At 33.9% G+C, this 26,075-nt stretch overlaps 1 protein-coding gene and 1 long non-coding RNA gene across 3 annotated transcripts in view; one reads left to right on the forward strand and one right to left on the reverse strand.

The window, feature by feature from the left end:
- The window catches only part of GPM6A (glycoprotein M6A), a 374,013-nt gene that overhangs the window by 194,523 nt on the left and 153,415 nt on the right, over positions 1 to 26,075 (forward strand). The gene's annotated exons all lie outside the window — the stretch shown is intronic.
- LOC103884797 lies at positions 175 to 21,918 on the reverse strand. The gene is made up of 5 exons (XR_647566.3): positions 21,848 to 21,918; positions 13,622 to 13,666; positions 11,308 to 11,359; positions 5,590 to 5,696; positions 175 to 255 (listed from the first exon to the last, which is right to left on the reverse strand). It is a non-coding gene; the product is annotated as an uncharacterized LOC103884797 (long non-coding RNA).

Consider the following 26,075-nt stretch of genomic DNA (forward strand, 5'->3'; position numbering starts at 1 on the left):
TAAGGCTAATGAATGTTTCTCTCTTGGAAGGCATTTTGTTCCTTCCTCTCCTTTAGTCTGTTCCTCACTTGCAGTAATGTCTGGCACGAATGTTGTCATTATTTGCAAATCTTTCAGATATAAGTAGCGAAATGCAGAGTCGAGTATTAGTGAGAAGAGCATTGCGGTATTGTAGTGAACTATTCCTTAGACCAGTCTTTGTTAACCTTCATTTATTTCGTGATTTCACGCTTGCCGAGCTGGGTCAAGGGATCCCTAGCGTGAGCCACAAATACAATATTTGGAGTTAGTTAAAAATTTGGTGATGGAACCACTATCCATACCTTTGCATGGACATCTGATAGAACACAGACCAGGACCATTAATTATCTTTTGATTGCTACACGTTTTTAAAACAATCTTTAAAATATAAAAACATAAAAACAAGGATGCACTTTCGGTTTAAGCAGATGGAGCAAAAGTTCATAAATGTTCAGGGTGTATAGAAACGTTAAGATTTTCCTTTCTATATATAGTTGACTGTAATCAACTGAGTAATAAATGTTAAAGGAAATTTTTTGATGCATTTTTAAAGCTTGTCTAGGTATATCTGGCTGTATGAGTTAAAGTGAAATTGCCATTTTTGTAGGTTGAAATGGTCAAATATTGGTAATTTGGAATGATTCAATCAACTCGAGAATTGTTTTAATGTGTCAAATGGTAGCTTCAGAGGGAGCTAGCTTTCACCCCAGACAGGCAGCGTTTCTCTCGTCTGCTGCGGGCTTATGTAATGTCAGAGAAAATGGTCTCATTTTCTTAGGACTGAAACGGTAACACAGGTAATGCTACATAAAGGTAATATTCAAGAGTAGTGTTGAAAAAGATTCAGCTATCAAAGTTAATTTCAAATGTATATAAAGGCATTTATTTTAAAAAACTATATTTTATATGATAAAATATACAGAGTGGAAGCACAGTATAGTTACCATATTTTTAGCTATTTAGCTATGCTGGGTTTCTTCCCTTAATGTACACACACATACTTTGAGGCATATATGGTGCATATACACAGACACACACACGTAATAAAAGACCATTGATATTAAATATATGAAAGTTTGATATAAGCAAAAGGTAATAGATATTTCCCAATTTTAGTCCTTAGTACCCTTATTAATGATAATCTGTAATAGAAACACAAAAATCTACATTAATAGCATGTGATCTATTTTTAAATTAAAAAACCTCAGCTCCCTTTATTATATGCGCAAATAGCCTAAGTATTCATCAGTGATTGTAAATGGGAAATTTTAATGGTAATTTCTGTTCTTACAAGGTATCTCGATGGACTGTTTTAATTTAGAATAAAATATCTTATGACAACATCTTTTTGTAATACCTAATGATGATACTTATTGGCCGATCAATTTGCTTAAGGAAAGGTAGACAACATTTTAAATAGAGCAATGATACTCATTACACTAACTAAAACCTTGAGTTAAATCATGGATTGTGCTAACAGGTTGAATGTGTCTTAGCAAGCTTTGGTAGATGCAGGAAGCAAGAAAAATGATGTAATTAGTTGTGATTTTTTTTTTTTCCCTCAGGTAACACTGAAAAGCTTTCTTTTATGGGGGTGGAGGTGGCAATGCTGTGAGGAAAGATTTCTGTCACAGTGGGTTTTTCATCGTTAATATATGCACCAGCAACAGTGGTGGAAAGCAATTTTAAATCAGAAAAATGTTTAGTGGTCTATCAGTTTGTAAATGTATGTGAATACAATATTTATAGTTTAGGTTTTTTTCTTAATTGAGAAAAAGAAGATTTAATTTTCTTCACTCTTGATGTTCTGTTCCTCTCAACTACGCCTATGACACCTTTTCTATATAAGTTTGTTGTTAGAAAGTTACATTTGAATCGAAATGCTCTGTCGATATGTGCGTGGGTTGTAACTGTGAAATTACTGGAGGAGCAATTTGACAAGCAGATAAAATCGTTAGAGATTTTTCAAGAGTTTAGGTGGAGAGACTTAATGATCTGTCTCAAGAAAAGCAGCATTTTGTGTTCTTATCCTGTTTTTCTTAAACTGCATAGGATTTTCTTAAACAATAATTCAGATATCACAGAGTTTTCTTCCATTTGCAAGAAGTAAGTGGCTTTTCTGTCTTTTCTTAAAATTTAGACCTTGTCTTTCCTGTCACATGTCACCAAGACTTAAAATTCACATCAGTGTTTACTCATATTACCTTGCAAATTCAACTAGAATGTAAAACTGAGTGGTTTCATTAATTAATTGTAATTTCATATGTTTGAAAATAGAGATACTTGATGCTCAAGCACTTAAAGAGATCATCCATAAGAAATACATTTTTCTTCATAGTGAGAGCCCATTCCCCCCTCAAGCTTTAAAAGGCAATTGAGAATAGTCCCTTAACTGTTTTCCTAATTTAAGTATATGTGTTCAGCCAGAGAGGGAGGATAATTTAAAAGTATGGGTGACTTCACCCACCAGCCATTCTGTTCAATGAGCCCACGCTTGATGTGAAACTGAAATGGGAATCATTAATCTGTTGCTCCATCAATTTCTGCCACCCTCCCCAAGGGTGAGTGTCTCATTATGCTGAGGGGAGGCTAGTATTTTAAGAAACATATAGTTTTTGGTAAAACATGGCCTCTAAATGAAAGCCACTTACTTCGTCTTGTGTTCAGCCAAAACTGAACAGCCAAAATGGTATTCTAGTACTGAAGAAAAAAAAAAAAAAAGGAAAAAAGAAAAGAATGTTTTGAATTTGGTCTTTAGTATGGCCGTCCTAAACCTAGCATCATCTGTCACCAAAATCAAGAACCATAGTCACAAAATCATGGCAACAAGGACCCCAATTACTGCAGAGGGGTTGAGCAAAGTGAATAAAGATATTTGGATGAAGATTTAACAGGTACGCATTTATGACTTGTAGCCATGCAACTGTTTGTAGAACATTTTGCCAAATCTTAAGAGAAAATATGTAAATGATTTATGGGTTTCTAATTAGGAGTGAATTGGTGAATACACATTCAGGTTGCCAGACAAGTGGGTGACCATCTTTTTGTGGACAGCCCTAATGAAGGCCTTGCTGAATTAGGAGGGGTTTACAGAGGAAGGCTGATGAATCAATGAGTAAAGGGAGCAACAAAACTGTATGGAGATAAAAAGAAAACAACAATGGACAGAAAGAGCCAGCAGTTCATAAATTGACAGCTTTTTTTTTTTAAAAACAATTTTTGAGATTCTTCTACACATTTCTTGTGTTGGCGGATATCCACTTTCATTTTTAACAGTCTATATCATACCATTTTTTCAGTTCAGTTTAGTTATTGAACATCAGAAACATAATTAAGTACTTTTACTAGCAAGATTTATTTTTCAAGGAAAATGTTAGTAATAATAACTAATATTTAATAATCCAGGCACTGTTTTAAGCATTTCATTTGCAGTGTCTAATGTCAATATATCTTGACATTAGTTAATAAATATTGATTACAGTTTTTAATAAATATCAAACGCTCTTTTGACTTTATGGTCACACTATTTAGTCAATGGCCATTGTCTAAACCTACAGGAAACTAAGAGAAAACCTCACACAAAACATCCAGAGAAAAAAAAGTAACCAAACGTAACAAAATGAGATAGTCTTCCGCTTCAGTTCCAAGAAAGATTATGAGGTGGTCAGAAGGGAGAATGAGCCCAATGATTTCTCCATTTTCATAATTTGACTGAACTGTTCCAAACAGCCAAAACCATGATGGATTTAATTTCTGAACATGAACATTTTATGAAACAGGTCTCAAAATTACATGGAGTATACCAGAAAGTTTTGATCAGCACAAAAGATAACAGCCACAGCATCACTCACCATGTTTTTCTAGTGTAATAAACCAGCAGCTTATATGAGTCTGTGCTGTCAATGTCAACCACCGACTTTTCCAACACCAAAACCCCGCCTACCATCGCCTCAGTGGAATCAATCCTTGGTGACTGTCAGGGATTGGGTCACAATATACAGCCAAAGTTCAATGGTCATTGTTCATCCTGAGCTCAATAGCACCACTAACCTATTTGTCATTTCAGCATATCTTTAGCTTATTAAAACCAATAAGAATACATAAATGAAAGGAGAGTGTACAGGTTTATTTTCTTTATTTTTCATATCAATGTTAATGTCCACCTATCTCACTATTCAAAATACTGTACAATTATTGTTGACAAGAGAACTCTTCATCATATACTTTATACATTTATAACATGTATTACTATAAAGGAGTCTATGCACAAAAGGATATACTGTATATTGTACTTAATATATAGTATATTTAATATACAGTACAGCTTATATGCTGACTAAAAGTCTCTTCAGACATTTTTTTGTGTGTAAGATTATTTTTATCTTGAAACCTAACCTTTCCTTAAGCAGACATCATCTCTGAAGAAGAGACACCACTATAATCAATGAAAAAAAAATAGGCAGTTTTGGCTTTAGGAGACTAGGAAATATTGACCAACCTATATTGCCCAGTGATTTCAGTGCCAGTCACTGGCCTAAGGACTTTACCTAAATGAACTCATTGGCTCTTCACAATAACCTTAAGTGGTACTAATGTTGAGGAAAATATATATCAAATTGGTTAATTGACTAGACCCAAGTCACATAGCAGTAAATAGTAGAGCTGGGTTCGATACAATCAGAATGAGTCCAGATTCTGAACTTTTAGCCCCACTCTCTAAACTAGATGTCCACAGGTGCCTGCCTGGCAGCCATACTCCTTCGAAGGACTGCCTCCCCAACATGCTTCCATTGCACTCATCAACTATGATCTGTAATTTATTGTTGTGTTCCTTACCACCAACTCTGGCTTCTTTTCCTTTGCCAGATATGAAAACGTTTTCAAGGGCAGCCAATCCCTGAGTGCACTAGCAATCTATGACTTGTAAGTCATGAATCGAATCCAAAATGATGAATTGGTTCAATTGGCCTTCTTTCTTGAGAACTGGGAAAAAAACGATTCTCAGTATGCTCTGAGGATCTCTTTATCCCATGGCAAATTTTTATAATGCCTATGCTGCCCCGTCTTTCAGCTGCCCTGGGTGAATCTCTATTCTTTGCAATCAAAAGACCTCTAAATAAAACAAATCTTCAGATCCTTTTAGGAGTCTTACATAAAGAGGCTTAGTGCTAAGAAATTTTCCCTGAGTTTAACCTGGTGAGTGGAAGCTGAATCAACTGTATATTTAATGTATTAAATTTCAACTTTGACACCACTCTTTAGTATAACCTTGATGATTCTGATTTTTTTTCCCTCACTGATCTTTTATTTTTTACAATTTAAATAAGTTCGTCCCTAAATCATTGCCTACCAGTAAGTATTGGTAGTATAATGTTTGGGGAACTATTGCAAAGAAATTAAAGGACAGAATGTGTGTGGCTTATTAATAGATTTATAATCCTTAATATGTCATTGAAGTCTGTAGACTAGTGGCTAAGAAAATAACAAAAACAACATCAAAAACCTTTAAGCAGTCGTTTAAGTGTAAGAATTAATAATTTGTTTCTTAGCTGTTGGCTACTTACAGACCTATGAAAAGGGAACTGGTTTTATCCATCTAGTGGACAGACTTCATCTCAGCAAATACTGTCACAAATCATCTCTTCAGCTGCCGTTTCTGCATTTGGATAACAAGGCTGGAAGAAACGTAGAGAATCAGATTTTATAAAGCATGGAGAAAAAAAATCTGTCCTAAGATTTGACAGCTGTGCTTTTACTAGCATTGTGCTTAACCTGAAGTGTCCTCCTGGGTATAAGAAATTACTTTTATACCTTGGTGTTTACAAATGTAGTTCTATAACATCTGTCAGTAGGGAAAATTAGTTATATTTTTAATAAAGTTGAATAGATATTCCCAGAACTTCTGCATTGTTGTGGTTATGTCTGCTGTGGTTTAGATATAACATTTTAGAATTTTGTCATTTTATATTTTCATTGGATCAGTTGCTAATTATGCTTTCTTTTAGTGTCTGTGGTACTGTTTATCTCAAAGATCCAAAATATTAATAATACATTTCTAACATCTTGTTAGGATGAAGGATATGAATAGATTTTTCACAATATCATTAAAATGAGTGAATTCACATTTCCGAATGAAAGTGCTTGATATAGTTACTTCATTAATTCCTTAAATTAAAGTTTAAATATTTAAAGAGACTAAATGAGAAGTACAGCGTGATAGATAGATAGGTAGATATTGATAGTATTCTTGGAGTGATGACTTCTAAGAAATGGTTTTTAGAAATTAATTATTCCCTAATTCATCAGAAGACAATGACTCATGAGGGATTCATAGGATACAGGAGATCACTCCTAGTTTGTCCATTGTGAACTCCATTTTCCCCCAAGCAAAGACCCCTCCCCCACCATTCAAAATGTTTGACAGTTTTCTTTTTCATACATCGAAGGCAGACTGCCTGGCTTATTTTCAAAAATCCTTTTGGATAGCATCCATACTAACAGGTGGCACAGCTGTGGATTAGCTGACATTATAAAAATAATTCATGATTTTCCATGTGCTTTCAAGTTGTGACCATTGTCTTGGATATTCTTAATCTAACAGTAACTTCCTTCTTTCTACCGTGAACAATACAAAGAAAGAAAAACAGAAGATAACTGATTTATTTTTTCAAATTGTAAGTGGGAAATATAATTTTGGTCAAAGATGAGAGTCGGTTCCTTACTGGAGTCTGTTTATAGAGTTCACTAGGGAATTAAGTTATAATATGGGGAAATCTGAGGTCAGAGAAAAAAGGAAGAATGACTGTTGGCTTTTAAATGATGTGTATTAAGAGATGTCAACATGTTAGAATATTAACTGCTGTATATATCCAGATTCATTTCCAAAAGAAGGAAAGACACTTTCTCACATTGTTTAAATTGTTTAATGTTTTTGGACTTAAATTTTTATCATATGAAAAATGATGAGTTTTAGTATACTTACCTCCATCAAAGAGAGGAATTGGATGGACTATCCCTGAGAATGATGCTAGAAACATAAGAGATTGTTCATATTGCCTCCTATAAGGGGGTGGCCATGCTTTTTCTTAGTTATCAAGTAAAAGTGAGGCAATTAAAGCATTTTGCTAATTAGCATTTTTCATTGATTTATAATAGAACTTCCAATGTCTGGGAAACTATTTTCTACAATTTTTTTTTTTTTTTTTTTTTTTTGAGACGGAGTCTCGCTCTGTCGCCCAGGCTGGAGTGCAGTGGCCGGATCTCAGCTCACTGCAAGCTCCGCCTCCTGGGTTTACGCCATTCTCCTGCCTCAGCCTCCCGAGTAGCTGGGACTACAGGCACCTGCCACCTCGCCCGGCTAGTTTTTTGTATTTTTTTAGTAGAGACGGGGTTTCACCGTGTTAGCCAGGATGGTCTCGATCTCCTGACCTCGTGATCCGCCCGTCTCGGCCTCCCAAAGTGTTGGGATTACTGGCTTGAGCCACCGCGCCCAGCCTATTTTCTACATTTTTATGGTTGCAATTAATATTCCCCATGAGAAAGGTTATCTGAATGGTGAATTACCTATTCTTTCTTAACAAAAGTAAAATATGGGAGAAAAACTTTACACCTGTATTTATTCCCTGATTGTTGTTTTATGCAAAAAAGTTTAGTAACTAATTCAAATAAAGAAATAATACATACCCAAATTTGCTTCCCCCCAAAACTTCACAGCTTTTTTTTTTGAAAAACAATTTTTGAGATTCTTCTACACATTTCTTGTGTTGGTAGATATCCACTTTCATTTTTAACAGTCTATACCATACCATTTTTTCAGTTCAGTTTAGTTATTGAACATCAGAAACATAATTAAGCACTTTTACTAGCAAGATTTATTTTTCAAGGAAAATGTTAGTAATAATAGCAAATATTTAATAATCCAGGCACTGTTCTAAGCATTTCATTTGCAGTGTCTAATGTCAATATATCTTAACATTAGTTAATAAATATTGATTACAGTTTTTTAATAAATATCAAACGTTCTTTGACTTTATGGTCACACTATTTAGTCAATGGCCATTGGGTTCAAACTCTACAGGAAACTAAGAGAAAACCTCACACAAACATCCAGAGAAAAAAGAATTGTCATGTAACAAAATGAGATAGTCTTCCACTTCAGTTCCAAGAAAGATTATGAGGTGGTCAGAAGGGAGAATGAGCCAAATGATTTCTCCATTTTTCTAGTCAAAAATTTATTTTTCCTATAATAAGGGCATTTAAATTCAAATTTTTGTAACCACAGACTCTACATTTGAGTGGCAGTAAAGAATTATATTTATTTTTCTTCAAATACCTTTCAAAATTTCAATATTCAATACTAGAATTCATTCTTAAAATAAGGATTGAGCGTTGTTTGAGCAATGGAACTCTTAGATATGACACTAAATGTGGTTTGTCCATTTAAAACCAACCATAGGCTTTGAGAATCTCTTTCTTAAAAGGTACCCTTGTATTACCAAAGCCAGATTCATTTAGTGGTTTATTGTCTCAAAAACTTGATTTTAGTTTTTCATCAAGTTAAAAAAAAAAACCCTTTTACTGTGAAAAGAATGCTTTGAATACTGGTTAAAATACTTGAGCTTAAAACATTTTAAATCTCTGCTCAACTTTTTCACAGGAAAAAGTTGTAATTAAGTCATAAGATCTAGAATTCAGAAACCACGCACTCAGATTGTCTCCTGAATTTTCAACATGTATAAGTGCCAGCAGTTTTCAATTGATCATCCTAATGAGTGGCCAATTGACTTTTGGTTTCCCAATCAGATGACTTTTGTTAAAGCCCTGGCTCCTTTTCTCCACCTTCATTTTCTCTCTAACTTCATCTGTATTATTCAACTGTATTTTTTTTCAAAATCTCAATTTTGAGAATTAATTTTTTGGGGGTTTAGGTCCATTTAATGTGAGTTAGACGTAATAATGACTTGGTAAAAGCGTCTATTATAATTCCTGGAATGTAGTAGGAGTGGAGTAAATGCAGAGATTCCTTCTCCACATTTCCTTTCCTCTCATCATAACACACTGTGCCCATCTGAAAAACTGACCAAGCAATTTTCCTTGAGTCAGAGAGCTGGAATTAAAGGACTAATAAGTTTTTTGAATTGTTGTAACAATTATTTCTTAAATGTTTTAATTTAATATACGGCATCTCTTACTGTTTACTTTTTTATGTATATGTCATGCCGTAGCTCCCTTCTCAAAGTACAAATCCCTGAAGGGTAAAGATTTGTCATTTGTTCATGAACCCAACCTGCAAAGTGCCCTGAAAACAAACCCATTCATAGCTGATTGATGATGATGATGATGGTGATGATGGTGATGAAAGGAGAGTAGGAGGAGAAAGAGAAGGAAGAGGGGGAGGGGAAGAAAAAGAAGAGGATAAAGAGGAAGAATAAGGGTTCAACTGTACAGACTAAAGAAAGAATAAAACACATTTTTTCCCCTAAATAGAGACAGATCTAACAGAGCAGCTAAACCTGGCTTGGGAGAATTTAGCAAGGGCTCCATTTTATGCCATTAGATTTGAATTAAAAATAATTCTTTTCTTCTTTGACCTGAAATATATTCAGCAGTTTGGTAGCAGCCTTCTTGAAAAATGAATAGATTTTCTTTTTTTATTATTAAAGAGCCCACACATATTTTTAGCATTCTGATTCTAGCAATGAAGTCAAATATATTAAACTGTCAGATTCAGCAAATGGTTACTGAAACTTGGAAAACTATGTCTTATAATATTTTATAATATGCTGTTAAAATTTAATGAAGTAGTTTACAAATTTGCTGACACTAGGCTTACTGTGTTCATTCATAAGAATTGATCAAAGAAAACAAAATTATGCAAGAAATAACAGTTTGAAATCCTTGAGGACAGTTTAATAAGATAAGACCTTTTATAGGACATGTTTAGTAATTTTTAAGGTAATGAACTTAAAAAATAGCATGCAATGAGTAATCAATTTTCTTTTGCCTTCTTTTAAGCTTTATTTTAATTTTTGTATTTTAATCAGTATATAGTCTTATCCAATTGGCTTATATTTTAGATGGGGTCACGACAGAATCTGAAAACAGATCATTTGAGATCTAGTCAATGGTATTTGAAGAATATTTCTTTCTAACCTTTCAATGTTCATCATATTCTCCCTATAATTTCGGCATACTAATTTTTTTGATGTATTAATTACTAGTTTATGTTTTGAGATGAATTTGTGATACCATTATTTGGTGGAACTGAGAATGAACTCTTATTAAACAACTGAAATAACTTCTTGTTTTATAGGTCAGTTGTATAGCCAGGCTGAAAAGTATAATCTTGAAGAAAGATAAGCTTATTTATTTAGGTGTTATTTTTACACAGTAATTTTTTTTTTGCAACACTACATGAAAATTTAATTCACAAAGAGACAACAAGAATGTATTTCCATGATTGATCTCTACAACACCTTTTAGCAACTTTGAGCCCCCTCCCAAATGATTGGGATCTGCATATTATACTTACGTGGAGAGTAGTATACTTACCAAAGGTCTAAAAGGAGCTACTGATTTATGACACATGTGTTCTTTCATATCATCTGTGTATCAAGAGTGACCACTAATTTTACATAAATATCAAAATGTCTTTGCCCATTGTTTCTGCTACATTGGAAGGAAACTTTGTGTCATACTTACACTTATATCATCACTGCAACATTTGGACTTAACTCTGGTACTCTATTTTCTTTTAAATTCTGCAGTGATGCAAAAGCAACATCACTATAACCTAATGATGATGAAGTCTTTTCAGGCAACTGTATTACCCATGTTTGTGTCCCTCGAGGCATTCCATAGTCCTTAAAGTATTAAAAAACATAGCGTATTTATTTATCTAACATACTCAATTTTTAAAAATGTATCATATCCACTGGTCACTTCATTCCACTTCTATCAGATTCCTGGAAAATTCTCTCCTATTAACTGACAAATGTATTTTGCTTCAGCCTTCAGGTATTAATAGATTTATTTTTTTTTAAGTCTACTGAGTGGTTTGTTACCTATTTGTCTGTATTATACATGTATTAGTTTGAACCATATCAAATTACCAATATTAAACACTTTTTATCTACAAAACAGCTATTCAATATACCTATAATATTAGTGTGCTACATTTATAAAAGTTTTTAACGTGATCCTGATTTCAATGTACAAAATAGAAATATAGGATATGAAATAATTAGTATCTGCATATTATACTTATGTGGAGTGTAGTAAACTTACCCGGCATTCTCCGAAATCCTTGGGAGGTCATTAATTCGCTGCTTAGTTTTCCCTGTTAGCAAAAGATGGCAAACTATTTGCAGACTTTATTGTCTGACACATTTAAATTTCATGAAAAAGCTAACATTGATCTCATTTCTTAGGTTTCTTGAGTTCAATACTTGGGAGGCTTGTTAAACATAGTGCTAAGATTAACAAGTGTTTAAGACTAACCCTGTTTGTCTTAATGTAGACAGAATGTCCTTTAATCTAGAAAGGGGAAAATGTGTTTTGTTTTTCCTTGGATAGAATAACACTCCAAAAATCATTTTCCATACATGTGGCATGACTCAATGGAGTCTCAGAGCCCACAAGCTGGGAATGCCATTCTGTTATGAGGGGGTTCTCTTTCAGATCCTCTGGGATGAGTTTACAAGGCTGTTTTGTGGTCCTTGAGGGAAAATGAGTTATATACCATTTCAATATTGAATGTAACCCAGGCATTAACCTGACCATTATTACCTCTCTGGTGATTTTGAAGTTTTATTTTGCAAGAAACAGAAGCCTTCATTGAATAGGTTTTATGATCTGTGTTTTAGAAATATGATGAAGCCATGGTTTAGGCCTCGGAGTGGACAATAACACGGTATAGCACTGAAGGACAATGGAATGCACTTTATTTTATGTAGATATATAATTTTAGCTATTATTTGTTAAGTGTGGGTATGGAAACTAGGGGGGATTGATGTGAGAGAATTTGATGCACCCGATGTTACTATAGGAGAGATTAAAATGTTTTAGACAAGATTTGGCCTAGAGGTTTTTCTCTGACTTGGATAATTTGCATTCAGTGAAATTAAAATGATATTGATATTATCTAAAATGGACTTATATACACAGGGTTAGCATACATTGATTAAGGAAAACAATCTATATCTCTACCTAGATTTGTGTATATGTTATATAATTTTGTTTTTGTTATATTTTGTGTATTCTTTTTACCTATTTATTTTTATTTTGTACATTCTCAAATAAGATTACTCTTCAGTTTAGCCCTCAACCACAGCATTCAGCCCTCAACCACAGATTACACAGTTATTGGAATTATTTATTGGCTTCCTCACCACTTTGGAATCCATATACTTTTAAAAAATATTGTGCTCTCAGGATCTTTTTTTTTGAAATTAAAATTTTGAAATATCTTTAAAATTTAGTATTAAAAATCCCATTTCAGGGTCCATAGAAGTTGAATGAAGAAAAGAGCTAAACCTCAAAAAATATTTGAATTGTATCCTTATCCTTAGGGTTTTATATTAAGTCTCTTGCTCAAGGGTGTTCTGTTTGTTTTTGAAAACATTTGCTACTTTTAGGGTGACAAATGCAGTCATTTGGAAGTGTCTGTTATACCTCAGTCTTCTTGACTCCAATATTTCCATTTTTTACTTTTGTATACAAAAATAGTAATATTACTTCTGTGCCTCATATGCTTTTACCTTCTTGCACAAATTCAGTCACTATTCTTATAAGTTGAGTTTGCAAAACTGTTCTTCAATTGACTCTTAGATTCCTAGATACTTAGATTCAAGCAGTTCTTAGTGTGAGAGGGGAATGTTAAAGACTATGAGCTCAGTGTCTGTTGTTTTGGAAGAGGTCATTGAATGCTATTGCCCCACAATGAGTCAAAATGAGTGGCCCAGAGTCAAAAATTAAAGAACTGCATGTATTTTTTGGCCAAAAAAGAAATGATTTATATTATAGAAAAGGGTTGATGCCAGTGATACTCTAGGAAAGGGAGCTGACTGGAGCTCCCTAAGACAGATGAGCAAAGGGAGACTGTGAGTGCTGCCTAAGACATCTTGGGGCAGGAAAACAAGATTGGAAGAGCTATTTAAAGCCACATTGGGAAAGAACAATGTTGTTTCCCATTTTGCAAAATGGAAAAAGGAAAAAAGGAAAGGAGACGGTAGACTCGTATATTTTAAGCACTATTTATCAGGCCACTGAAATCTTTGAACTCATTGCTCATAACTAGCCTCTGGCAAGGATTTCCAATTGCTTTCCTTTCACTTTCATGTGCAATACAGCAGAGGACATGCCAGACAAAAACTGAATACCTCTTTTGGTGTAATATAAAAAAATGCATTTTACATTTCCCTTGGCAAAATTGCTTTCCCGAGGAAATCCACTGTATTCTAAGGAGAAAATGGGACACTAAGAAATATATGTCTTTACATTCCAATTGTGGGTTACATTTGTTCTGAAAAAGAATCGACTTGGGATTAAGAGACTAACAGAAAGGACATATTTGAGGGAAGTAGTAACATTCAAAACTTACCTGTCTGTGATTGTCAGTAAAAGAGTTAAGTTGCCTCTCCTTCCCCTACCAAGAAATATAATAATTAGAAAGTTAGTACAAAGTTTGTATGTATATTTTTGATAAGGTGATTCTGGTAAATACGCAAGAAATACGACATAAATTGACCATATTGCTCATTGTTAAATCTAAGTTAAGTATTTCAAGTTTTCCTCATTCTGTAACCTAGCTTTTCAGTTTTGCTCTTCAAATGAGGTGATTATGTGAAGGAAATGGTTATTTGTCTTGAATAACTGGATTCTAAGTGTCATAAACAGAGTTTTCTTAGCCTTAAATAGGTGAATTGAGTGCTTTTAGGATAATTTGGGTACATGGTAATCTTAATGTCAAGTTTAAATAACTCAGTTTCATTAAAAATTATTAAATGACATAGCAGCAACCTTTGTGAAAGGTGAGGTGATTATGCCTTAGATTGTTATAAATGAATAACTTAGAAGAGTGATTATTAACTTTACTTTGCAATGAATGTGTTAGGTTTGTGATTTGAGGTTTATTTGTCTTTTAAAGTTGCACAAGTAACTTAAAGTACCATATTCTGAGTAGCTCTTCAATATTAGTTTGCTTTGCCATCACCTATTGGTTGATGATTATGGCACTTCATTTCCCCAACTCAAGTTTCTGATTCAGTGAGTATGGAGTGGGGCCCAGGAATCTGAATTTCTAGTATTTTCTCAGGTAATGCTATATTTGTGGATCCTGGAACCACACTTAGAGAATTGCTAGTTTTGTAGATTATTGGTTAAAAACCCTGGTAGCTTTCCCAATTGTGATTCATAATTTATATACCAAGACAAAGATATTATGGATTTGAATTCCCAAAATTTGAGAGGAAATTATACTCAGAGATTGCAATCATTTAAAATGAGAACTTTAAGGGTGTTCTGGACAACACCTCTATAATTTTGCCTTTGAAAATGAAAAGAATTTCAAAGCCTACAATAATGTACACAAGCCCTTGACTACTTCAAAATGTATTGCAAAATGACTGGGAGGTTGTGGTGGGCAGATCACTTGAGGTGGGGAGTTAAATGATATGTAGTCTTTAATCTGGATTATTCAATAGGCATAGAAGAAAACTGCAATCATGGAATGATGGGGGAAATTGATTAAGATAGCCTACAGTTACTGAAAATGCTAATGCATGTAACAATAAAACAGTTACCATGTATTCCATATACATGGGAGCTCAATTATTTGAGGGCAGGATATAAACATTGATATCACATCACACATTGCTGCTGGTATTAATGCTATTGTCAATCCCAACAGCTACCTACCCAAACATCATTAATAAATAAATTTTAGGACCAAGATTATGAAAGGCCCAATGAATTCTACCTCTGAATACAGTTAAATAGTTGGTTATCAATATTGTGACTGAATAAGATCATAGAACATCTTTCATCTACAAATAAAATGAATAAAAAGAAAGTAAGAACTGTAACTACAGCTATTACCATGTGCTGTAGAATCAGGTATTTGCTTTTTGGCATTATTTGGTTTAATTTTACATGTGTTAGTTATCTAGAAGAAATAAAATGACTAGCAGCTTTTCATACATTGGTATGGAATATGATATTAAATTTGCCAGTATTTTTTTAGAGAAGAGAATCCTTAGTAATCTGAGAGAATTGAGTACTTACTAAAAACAACAAAGAATAACATAAGATTAACACACACCAAAAAAACAATTCAGGACTTATCAGAAATGTTTGAAAATGCTGTTTTGAGTCAGAACAACTTTCAAAGGATGTTTAGACAGGAAAAAAATGGTGAGGTTTAATTCCTAGGGGTATCACTGAGAGAAAGGTAGTCTTCAAGTTCCTTCATTGGTGCATACTGTTTGCTTCTTTGTTTTTGAACTAATGAATATATAATGAGTTCCCATAGGAATTAAACTTCGCAACTTCTTCCAGAATTCCCACATGTAAATATCACTCCTAAATTATACTCCATATTTGGTAAAACAACATAAAAGTATTGTGAATGCAATCAAATAGGGTGATTGGTTTGTATTTTAGCTTTTGCATACTTATAATGAAAAACACTAAAGTACCAGAGGGAAGGTAGTGTAAATAAACAGAACCATTCAAACATAAATTCACATTCTGACTCTGCTATATACTGGTTGTGTTTTCAGGCAGTTGACTTAACTTCTGATCAAGAGACTTAATTTTCTCATCCGTCAAATAGGAAGAAAACTGTCTATATGTTGGAATAGTTGAGATATTTAGAAACCATTGAATGCACTGATTGGTAAATTAGAGATTATCAAAGTAGATTTTTATTCATCTTTTAGATTATATTATTATCTTCATTCATTATGTTATATTGCCTCCTTGTACGTACTGAAAGCCATTTACTTGCAATGTTTGTGATTATGTGTAACACAAATATAAGTCTTATTAATAAATAAGATAAGTAGATAATTAATTTAGAATGACTAGTTGCTAGCCATTCTTGTAAGTGTCACTGTCCAAGGCAGACTACATTATAAAGCTTTTGATGTAGAAGAGGTGGAGACAGAAAGCAACTAAAACAGCATCCACACATAAATAAATAGATATTTAAGAAAATATCAGTAATATAGTTTGAGAAAAACAGAGTGGCCTGTTAGAAAGTGACAAGATTGCAATCAAGCTGTTAGTTTCAGCTGTAGTCTCGTATGAAGGTTCAGTTGGAGTCGGCGGAAGAATCTGCTTAGTGGCTCACCCAAGTGATGACTTGTTGGCAGGCCTGGTCCTGTACCACATGAACCTCTCCACAGGGCTGCCTCATGCCATGGTGCCTGGCTTCTCCAGAGCAAAGGATGTAAGGTAGATGGGGAGAGAGATTCCATGTAAGTTGGAAGCCGCAGTACTTTTACTTATTTTATTTTATTATATTTCATTTTATTTTGAGACAGGGTCTTCCTCTGTCACTCAAGCTGGAGTAAAGTAGTGATTATGACTCAGACTCACTGCAGCCTCAAACTCCTGGGCTTAAGTGATCCTCCCACCTCAGTCTCCTCTCAGCTGGGACCACAGGTGTGTCCCTCCATGCCCAGCTAACTTTTTTAAAGTTTTTGTAGAGATAGGGTCTCAGTATGTTGTGCAGGCTGGTCTCAAACTCCTGGCCTCAAGCAATTCTCCTTCCTTGGCCTCCTAAAATGTTGAGATTACAGGCATGAGTCACCATGTCCACCCCACAGTGCTTTTATAGTGTAATCTTGGAAGCAACATTTCATTGCTTCTGCTGTATTCTATTCATTAGAAGCAAGTCAAAAAGTGCAGCCCTTACTCAGGTGGAGAAGATTTCAGAAAGACATGAATGCTACTAGGAAGGGATTATTGAGTGTTCTCGAAGAGGTTGCCTGCCTCAGATAACCATAGGCACCTCAGCTGCAATATGTCCAAAATGGAATTTATCAACTGACTGCTGAATCAATTCTACATCCTTTGTTCTTGACTTCCATCACATCTGTCATTTATGTACACTGTGTCCCAAGCTAGAAGTTTACAGGTCATTACTAATGCCTTTCACACTTTCTTCTATATTTAATGAGTTATCAAATGCTTTCATTTCAGAAATATCTTCTAATTCCGGATTCTCATCTTCATGTACTCAGTAATGTAATTGACTATTTCCTCAAGCTATTGAGGTTGTGTTTATTATGCTTCTCTTCATCCAATCTCTGTTCACTTTAATTAGAATAATTTCTCTCAAACAAAATATATTCATGGATTCTGTTGCTTAAAGGGTTCCATTGTTTCTACTACCTATAAAATTAAATCCATTAGCTTTATTTTGGTATATCAAGCCATTTGTAATATGGCCCAAAGCAAAGTTTCTAGGCCTATTATCCAATCTCATCATTCAGCATTGAAATAGTCTCTTGGCACGCCCTCACGTGATGTGTGCAGGCCCATCATGATTTCCTTTCCATCTTCTTTCTTACCGACCATGCCTCAACCAGTACCTCATCAGGAAGCTTTTTCCAGGCTTTCATATTCATCATAAATCATGCAATTCCCCAGGTTCCAGTACATTTCTATAATGTCATACAGCTCATTGAATTATCAGCTTCATTTTTTCTCTTTCTATGCTATCCTTTTAGAATAACTTCCGAGCAATATTAATCTTGAATTCAAAGTTCTGAACAGAAAAGTATAATGATTGACAGTAAATACTGAGAGAATAAACAATTCCTTGTTTAAGTTATTGTGTGTAATTGCACTGTATCTTTGAAAGGAAAATATTTATACTATAGAAGGTCCAAAGAAGGGCTATGAACAAGATAAACATTTGATTATGGTTTCTATTAGGGACTCACATACATAAATCTAAAGAAATTATACGAATATTCAACACTTATTAAGATAACATCATTAGCTAAGCACTGTTTCAAGTGCATTATGTTTATTAATTTACATAATCCTCACAATAACTATACAAACCAGATACTTTTATTACTCTTATTTTATGGATGAGGATCCTAAGACCCAGAGATTTTTGATGATTTTTCCAAGGTCACTCAGTAGTAAGTGGTGAAGTTGCTTCTTAGGCCTGTCAGTGTAGATCCAGATAGTCTGTATTACTCTAGAAGGAAAATGGTTTCCAAAGATGCATCCAAATGAAGATGACATAAATCGACAAAGGTTAAAAAGTTAAATGAATCCAAATCAAGATGACATAAATTAACAAAGGTTAAAAAGTGAAATGAACAAAGACTAAAAGGCAAAAGACTAATTAGGATAAATGGATGAAATTATATTTGTGAACCAAGAGGATCAGAATTTACAACATCATAAAAAAGTATTTAAAAATATTTTCCCTCTAAATATCGGGAAGAATTTTGGCAGCTTCCCAGAGTTTAAAGAGGAAAAGAACTCCTACTATCATAAACAATGGGAAATGCATTTCTGAAAGTCAAGACATCACATGATCGAAGTAAAAAGTATAAGTAGTGTCTGATGTGAAGAAGAATTCGTGGAACTCGGCTGGGCGTGGTGGTTCACACTTGTAATCCCAGCACTTTGGGAGGCCCAGGCAGGCGAATCATCTGAGGTCAGGAGTTTGAGACGGGCCTGGCCAACATAGTGAAACCCTTTCTCTAATAAAAATACAAAAATTAGCCAGGTGTGGTGATGTACGCCTATAATCCCAGCTACTCAGGAGGCTGAGGCAGGAGAACCCAGGAAACGGAGGTTGAAGTGAGCCAAGATGGCGCCACTGCACTCCAGCCTGAGGGACAGAGCGAAACACCATCTCTAAATAAACAAATAAATAGAATTCATGGATCTCTTACAGACTATTCCAACATGTTCTTAATTGCTGTAAGATGGGGACGGTGGGTATCCAGGCAATCTCCACCAACAGGGTCCTGGATAGCTCAGAGGAAGAGGATTCATATTGTATGAAGCCATAGAACATCTTTTAGAAGGGCAATTATTATTAATTTTCTGGAAGAATTCTACCAAAATACATAATATAGTCCATAATAGTAGACTCATCTGTACTAGTTAAAGAATGTATTAACATGGATAACTTTTTAAGATATAATGTTAAATGAAAAACCTAGGACCACAAGCGCAGACCACCGTGCCTGGCTGATTTTTGTATTTTTTGTAGAAATGGGGTTTCACCATGTTGGCCAGGCTGGTCTGAATCTCCTGACCTTAGGTGATCTGCCCGCTGCAGCCTCCTAAAGTGCTGGGATTAAAGGCATGTGTCACCATGGTCGGCCACATTGTTAACTTTATCATTGCGTGTTATATTATTTGCTTTATGTTTGAAAGGTTTCTTAATATAAATATGTAAAAGAAAAGGCATTGTGAATACAATAACATGAGAATCCCATATGTACTTCTGTCTTTAATTTCAATATTTCTTTTGAAATTGGCAAATAAACTTTCTGATCAGATGTCAAAGAATTATAAGTTAAATTCCAAAATAAAGAGTTTTACATTGTATTTTAAAATATAAACTTATTAAGCAAACTGAAATTTAGCATCTCACATTTTACTAATATTCATCAATTATAATTATCAGTGGATGTATTCTAAGTAAACTTAGTTGTTATTTTGAAAAGTAATGCCATTCCCAATTTTACAGAGTATCTTTACAAGAAAGCATGCGTTTCCCAAGTCCATTAAAATAAATGTATCACAAGAGCAGTAAAAAAACATACAAGATTGCCTCTTCTTTTTGGCTTTCTTCATTTAATTTTTTCTAGTCTTATTTTTTATTTTTAAATGTACTTGAAAGAGTAGATACCAAATATCCAGTATAAAGCTTCAGAATTTAAAAAAATGGTATAACCCACACTCTGAGCTTAATACATTCTACACCTTTGACTTAACTATTTATTGGCATGGCAATTTCAATCCAATGCATAACCAGAAGAAATAAACACTATATGTTACTACCAGTAAACAGAGAGATTGAACATATGAGCTTAAAATTTTTTAGCACATATGAGTTGGAAATTAAGAAGACTGAAATATATTTTTATAATAAGATCAAATTACTTAAACCAGAGTCAATAACTGTTATACTATAAACAAATACAATCATTTATTTGCAGCTTTATAAATTATTTTATTTCAATGCTAATTTTACTGATGACTGCTTAGGTCTTATGAAGACTCCTCAGGTTATATGATTAATAACTAAATATGACCACATGCTATGGTATCAAAGCATCAATTTGATTTAAAAAGTAGGCTCCCCATAAAGATTTTAATATATGGAAGTATTTCTGGGAGTGTAGAAGGACAATATGTCAATTTCCAGAAGGCATAAAAGCCATAAAATATTTGGAAACTAGTTTGCTCTTGTTACAGAAAAGTGTGTGTGTGCGCGTATGTGTTTGAATAAACGGGTAAAATATGAATGTCACTATTTTGTAATGAATATTGCTTCTGTATGTTTTAGATGAGTGCTTTCATTTTGATATAATCATTTTGTTAGTAGTCTCCATCTATTAAGTAAGAGAAAATTGAATCTCTTCTCTGTTATGTGGATTAAGATGGTGACTGCAATCAATTTCTGAGTTCAATTTTAAATAGGCAAATTTAACCTTTTATCAATTGCTCTTACTTTACATGTAGGGACGTTTATAACAATACATCCATCAGTCTACAAATTAATGTCAAATCTTGAAGCAAACTCCAAATTGTGTGACTACCACCAGTTGACTTGGTGGCATATGGCAAGTCACTTAACCTCTGAGACCTTAATTTTCCTATTTGCAATGCTAAGGAGTGGTGCTAGAATTCCATGTCTATGCGTCTATTAATTTTAGGTGCATTTCTTAAAGCTGATATTATCAAGAGTAATGTAAAAATATTATTAAATTCTTGTCATCTTGCTAAAACAAGAATATATTTTCTATTTATACATTTTATTTATCTCTACTTGTTTTAATAAAGCCCATCTGCCATCTGATTTATTTATTAAATAAACTCATCTGAGAATGAATTTTCTTTTACCTAATAGAGCCTATGCATAACATGATTATAAAGTGTGAAAAAATGGAACTCTAGTCCAAAAGACATAGGAAAAAGATTTGCCAGAAAATAGGTACATTCATATTGTATTTATTCTTTTTTTCTTTTCTCTCTCTCTCTCATACACACAACCACTCCCCATTAAAGCAAACTTTAGTTGTAAATATAATAAATGCCCAGGTGAAGTTAAAACATTTTGTATATTATATGTCTAAGGAATTGGTTTAAATATTTGTTTCAACCTAGTGCTAACATCTATGTTCTCTTTTCTTCCTCCCTAAAAGAAGGAACAAAATATCTTTCATGCAATGAATAGATAATTTCATCATGTTGTAAAGTCCTTTAATTCATGGCATTTGTTGTTTCTGGTTTTCAAATGAAGACTTTTTAAAACAATAACCAAAAGGGTATACAACTTTCCCTATGCCTTCATAAGTTTTCATTGTATAATATAAAATTAAAATCATGTTGAGATAGAGTGACTTCCAGTTTGTAGAATATGGTATCCTTATATCATGGACACCCCAGTGGCATTTGCTTTTGTAGTGAAAGAGAAGCTAAAATATATTGACTTCAGGCATTTTTAATAGAAAATTCACTCATAAAGATAACAATAACCAAGGCAGAAGATAAAAAGAATCATACTTGTGATACTTAATAACATTTTAGTTATTTTAAAAACTGGTGGTGATCTTACTGCAAGCATCTCTACAGTGCAGTCTCAGGAAATCTCATTAATGTGTTAGCCCCTTTATTTTGCTGGTGAATTTGTTGACAGAAAGTAATTGGGTCACTGTATTGAAATGCCGCATGTAAGCTCAGAATTCTCTGTGTTGGTTGGCATGACAACCATAGTGGTCGATTAAACATGCTCAGAAATTGGGAACCTGGGCTTCTCAAAAGCTGTTAACTAGATGGGGAATAAAAAACTGTGTAGATAATGGCAAATTGGGCAGAAATTTCTAAGAATTGCCTTGAATGTGCTATTATACATTTATTTATGTAGTGCTAACAAGATAAATGTATGTGTAAAAAGCTAGATATTTAAAAATTCACTTAGATGATTTCAAAATATAGTTTTGATTTTATATGTGTTTTAATAAGAAAAGGTTGAAACAGTCTTACAGTATTAAGGACTCTCTATTAGAGATAATTCTGATATTACTCAGAACAAATATATTTGCTATCAATGGCAATTTCTATTTAGCTCTTTCCCCTTGTAAATGATTTTGTGAGGTGCCTGGCAGATGATATCTGCAGATGGCATACAAAGGCACATTGGCACACAGAAACAGCCTTTGCTGGCCAGTTCTGCCATAGCCAAATTTAGGGACCAGGAAGATGGTAAAAGGACAAATGATTAAGGAGAGAAACAGAGAGTTGGTTTGATGGTATGACTCATTAATACTTTTTTTTTCTACATTTTAACTCCCTTCCTTTGGCTGGTGTATAACGGTTAACATAAAGACAAAATTTGGAGATAGAAAATTAAAGCAAGTTATCATGTCCTAGGACACAATTCATGTTTTTTTGTTATTCATGTTCCTTGATTTCTCACACCTCAGAAAACATTTGGGCTAGGAGAAGGAATTGACTTTCTAGAAAGTACTATTTTTTAAAATCAGCCTGCTTTTATCTGGATAATAAAATAGTAAAAACAAGATAAATTGAACATAGCAGATTTACAGCTTCTGCAATTGAGTTTAGTTGCCAAGACAATCAATATGTGAGATCAATTAAGGGGGCATGTCTTAATTTTATTATTTCTTATTTGTATGCTTGTATTAAAATTCAAACATGGATGTTTTGATTAATCAAGAAGCTGAATATGGATATCAACTATAAAAATAAATATTTAAAATAGGCCACATTTATTCCAAAAGTCTATTGTTGAAATAAATTTTAAAAATCATTATTCATTATAGCACTTTTGAGAAGAAGACGTGTTAAAGATCACCTTTGTTCTGCAAAAGTAAATTAACTGTGTAGGATTAGGAACTAATTAGTGATAGAACTGGGCCTAAAACCCTGCTGGCCTCATTCAAATGCAGACTCTTTTTACAGCACCATGCTGCCTTCTAATCCCACTACCAAACACATTGTGGTCAAAACAAGTTAACTTCCTACTTCCAGGAGATGTTCACTTAGTGTAAATGAAACCAGCACCATTGATGAGTTTTATTTTCATATTCCTCATTTTCTTTCTCTGTCATAGTTCCTTGCATGGAGCTATGGCTCTAATTTATTACATTATGCACCAGTTTTTGTTTGCTTAAATTTTTAGATAGCCTTATTAATGTCTTCATTCTATTTATATGTCTGATTTCTTCATTAGGAACTATTAAAGGGTGGATAGGTTCAAGTATTTGCTCATCCTTGGCTGGTATTTTAAAATGTACTTCTAAAACAAAATCCACTTCTGAAATTCCCCTGTAACACTATAGATGCATGATTCTGCAAAATTTTCATTTTCTGCTATGCAAATAATTAACAGTAATAAAATCTAGTTTCAGTTTAGTTTATAACTGTCTCTAACATTAAATTTTCTAGGTTTGGGGATGAGGGTTTTGTCTGTGTTATATTTGCATCTGTATGATGCTTTGATTGCTTTGATTAAGGCTTTTCAAGTATTGGGATTCAAAAATGTTATTTTTTTTTTAAAAAGTCATATGTTTCTACTTTTATTTCTATTAATAACACAGACTGAATATGTCTTGCCAATTTAAAGAAATTTCTTTGAGAAACAAATGACGGTTTCCCTTGATTTCAGGATTGAAAATACATGTATCTCTGACTGTTCCTTTTGTTTTTCTTGACATATCAGTTAAAAATCTTTGCTTTCATCCTCTTTCGTTTATTCTTTAAATCTATTTTCAGATGTTTCTCCTTTTCCTTTCTGTTGTTTGTTCTCTTCTCTGTCTTGCTCTTCCCTGTTCAGACACATCCTCTCTTTCCCCTTTCCATTTGCTTTGACTGGAGTAACACATATTAATGAATATCCACAAAGGGACAAAAAGAGGCTGGAGGAGGAGGGTGAGGTGGAGAAGCGAGGTGCTAGCAAAGTCAAATCTGAAATAACGGATGAGAAGAATGTAGATGGAAAAAATGAGGAAGAGAGGATGAAACAATAGAAAAGTGTAATTTTCAAAACTTAAAACCTCACAGTATATCTATGTATGACTTTTTTCATCTTCGTGAGATTGATTTGTTCGTTCGTTCATCATTTAATAAATATATAACGAGCACCCAATGTGGGCCAGCTGTAATCAAGTTGCTGGGAAGACAGTAATTAGAAACAAGCTAACACGCCAAAACCAGCCTTCATGGAGACTATATTCTAGTAGGTAAAACTGTCATTTTAAAATGGTGCTTTATATTGCTTGTGAATATTCTTGTTTCAGAAGTGAGAGCAAAGGGAACAGATTTTTCAAAGAAAATTATGTCTTGCATATATTAAATTTGTCTGACTAGGAAGAGTTTTGTCAGTAAAGCAATTAGATACACGGGTTGTGATTTGGGGAAAAAAGCTGAATTAGAAATCTGTACTTGTAAATCATCAACAAGTATGCGATCATTGGTGATGTTGATACTGGTGAAATCAACCTAAAGGTAGAACAAAAAGGACCAAAAATAGTGACTTAAAAAAACAATTTAGAAAAAATCTCAGAACAGGAAACAGAATGTTAAATTGTCACAGAAGAGAGGATGTGCCCTTGAATCAAAGGAGAACAGAGTTCACAGGGAGCGAGTGGCCAACAGTGTCACCCTTTTATGACAGACGTGGAAGGTAAGGTCAAGGGGGACTTTTGAGGGAGTATTATCAGTGAAACTATTGAGAAAATCATTTCTGTTTTATTCTCTATAGCGCATACCTCATTAAATACATTATTAAAGCTTTAAGATGAATGTTATTAGTTGGCATGTCACATCCAGTGAAAGGGATGCTATTTTTTGTGTTGTTTGATCTTTGATAAATATTTGAACAGTCATACGTATCAAGGGTAAAGAAAAAAAAAAAAGAACAGAGGGAGAAATAGAAAAACAAAAGAAAAAAAAACACCGAGATGACAGGCTAAAGGAAAACTCACAGGGGGAGGTCAGTTGTGGGAGGGAATGCCATCCAGCAAGTGGCTGGAAAGGTTAATAAACCCTTTTAAGGAAGACCACAGACATTTTTCTTTCTCTTTAAAGAATAAAGTTTACCCTTGTTCCTTGAACTCAGAGAAAGAGAGTTTGGCTAATTCTCATTTTGTGTGTGTTCGGTCTCACATTCTGTTGGAGAAAGAATTGTGGTGAAATTAGTCTGGAGGTTTTGTGCAGAATGGATTAGAGAGTGAGACTGGAGGTGGATGATGATAGAGGTCAGACCAAGGGAAAAGTCATAGAATGAAAGGGTGCAACTGACTCAAGGGAGCATGGACTGATAAGGCACATATCGTATTAGTTCTGAGGGAGAAGAGAACATCTAGACTCAAGGTGCTTTCATGAGTGATAAGGAGAATAGAGAAACAGGAGTGGCAGGAGAAGGTGCTGGGTAAAGGAAAAATGTGTTATTTTAGACATTTTGAGTTTGAAGTGACACTAAGACACCATATGGGATGAAAATAGACAATCAGAAGTGAGGAACTGAAAAAAGTAGAGGGGGCAAATGTTCAGCATGGGAACTTTATAGATGCCCAAATTGAGGTAATTGGGGCGGTGGCAGGGGGAGAGTCAGGAAAAGTGAGAGAAGAAGGATAATTTGGATCAAATGCTACCTGCCAACTGAATACCTGCTAGTCATTTAAAAAAACAAAAACAAAAAACAAAAAAAACCTTCCCTGACCTTCAAAAAAGATGGTGTTATTTGTAAGTGTCTCTATCTGAGATTTTAAACATTCTCAATTCATGCTGTCTGTAGTGTCCTAGTAATTTCTCCTCATGGC

This window comes from Papio anubis, chromosome 3 (genome assembly GCF_008728515.1).
Source record: "Papio anubis isolate 15944 chromosome 3, Panubis1.0, whole genome shotgun sequence".
NCBI classification, from domain to species: Eukaryota; Metazoa; Chordata; class Mammalia; order Primates; family Cercopithecidae; genus Papio; species Papio anubis.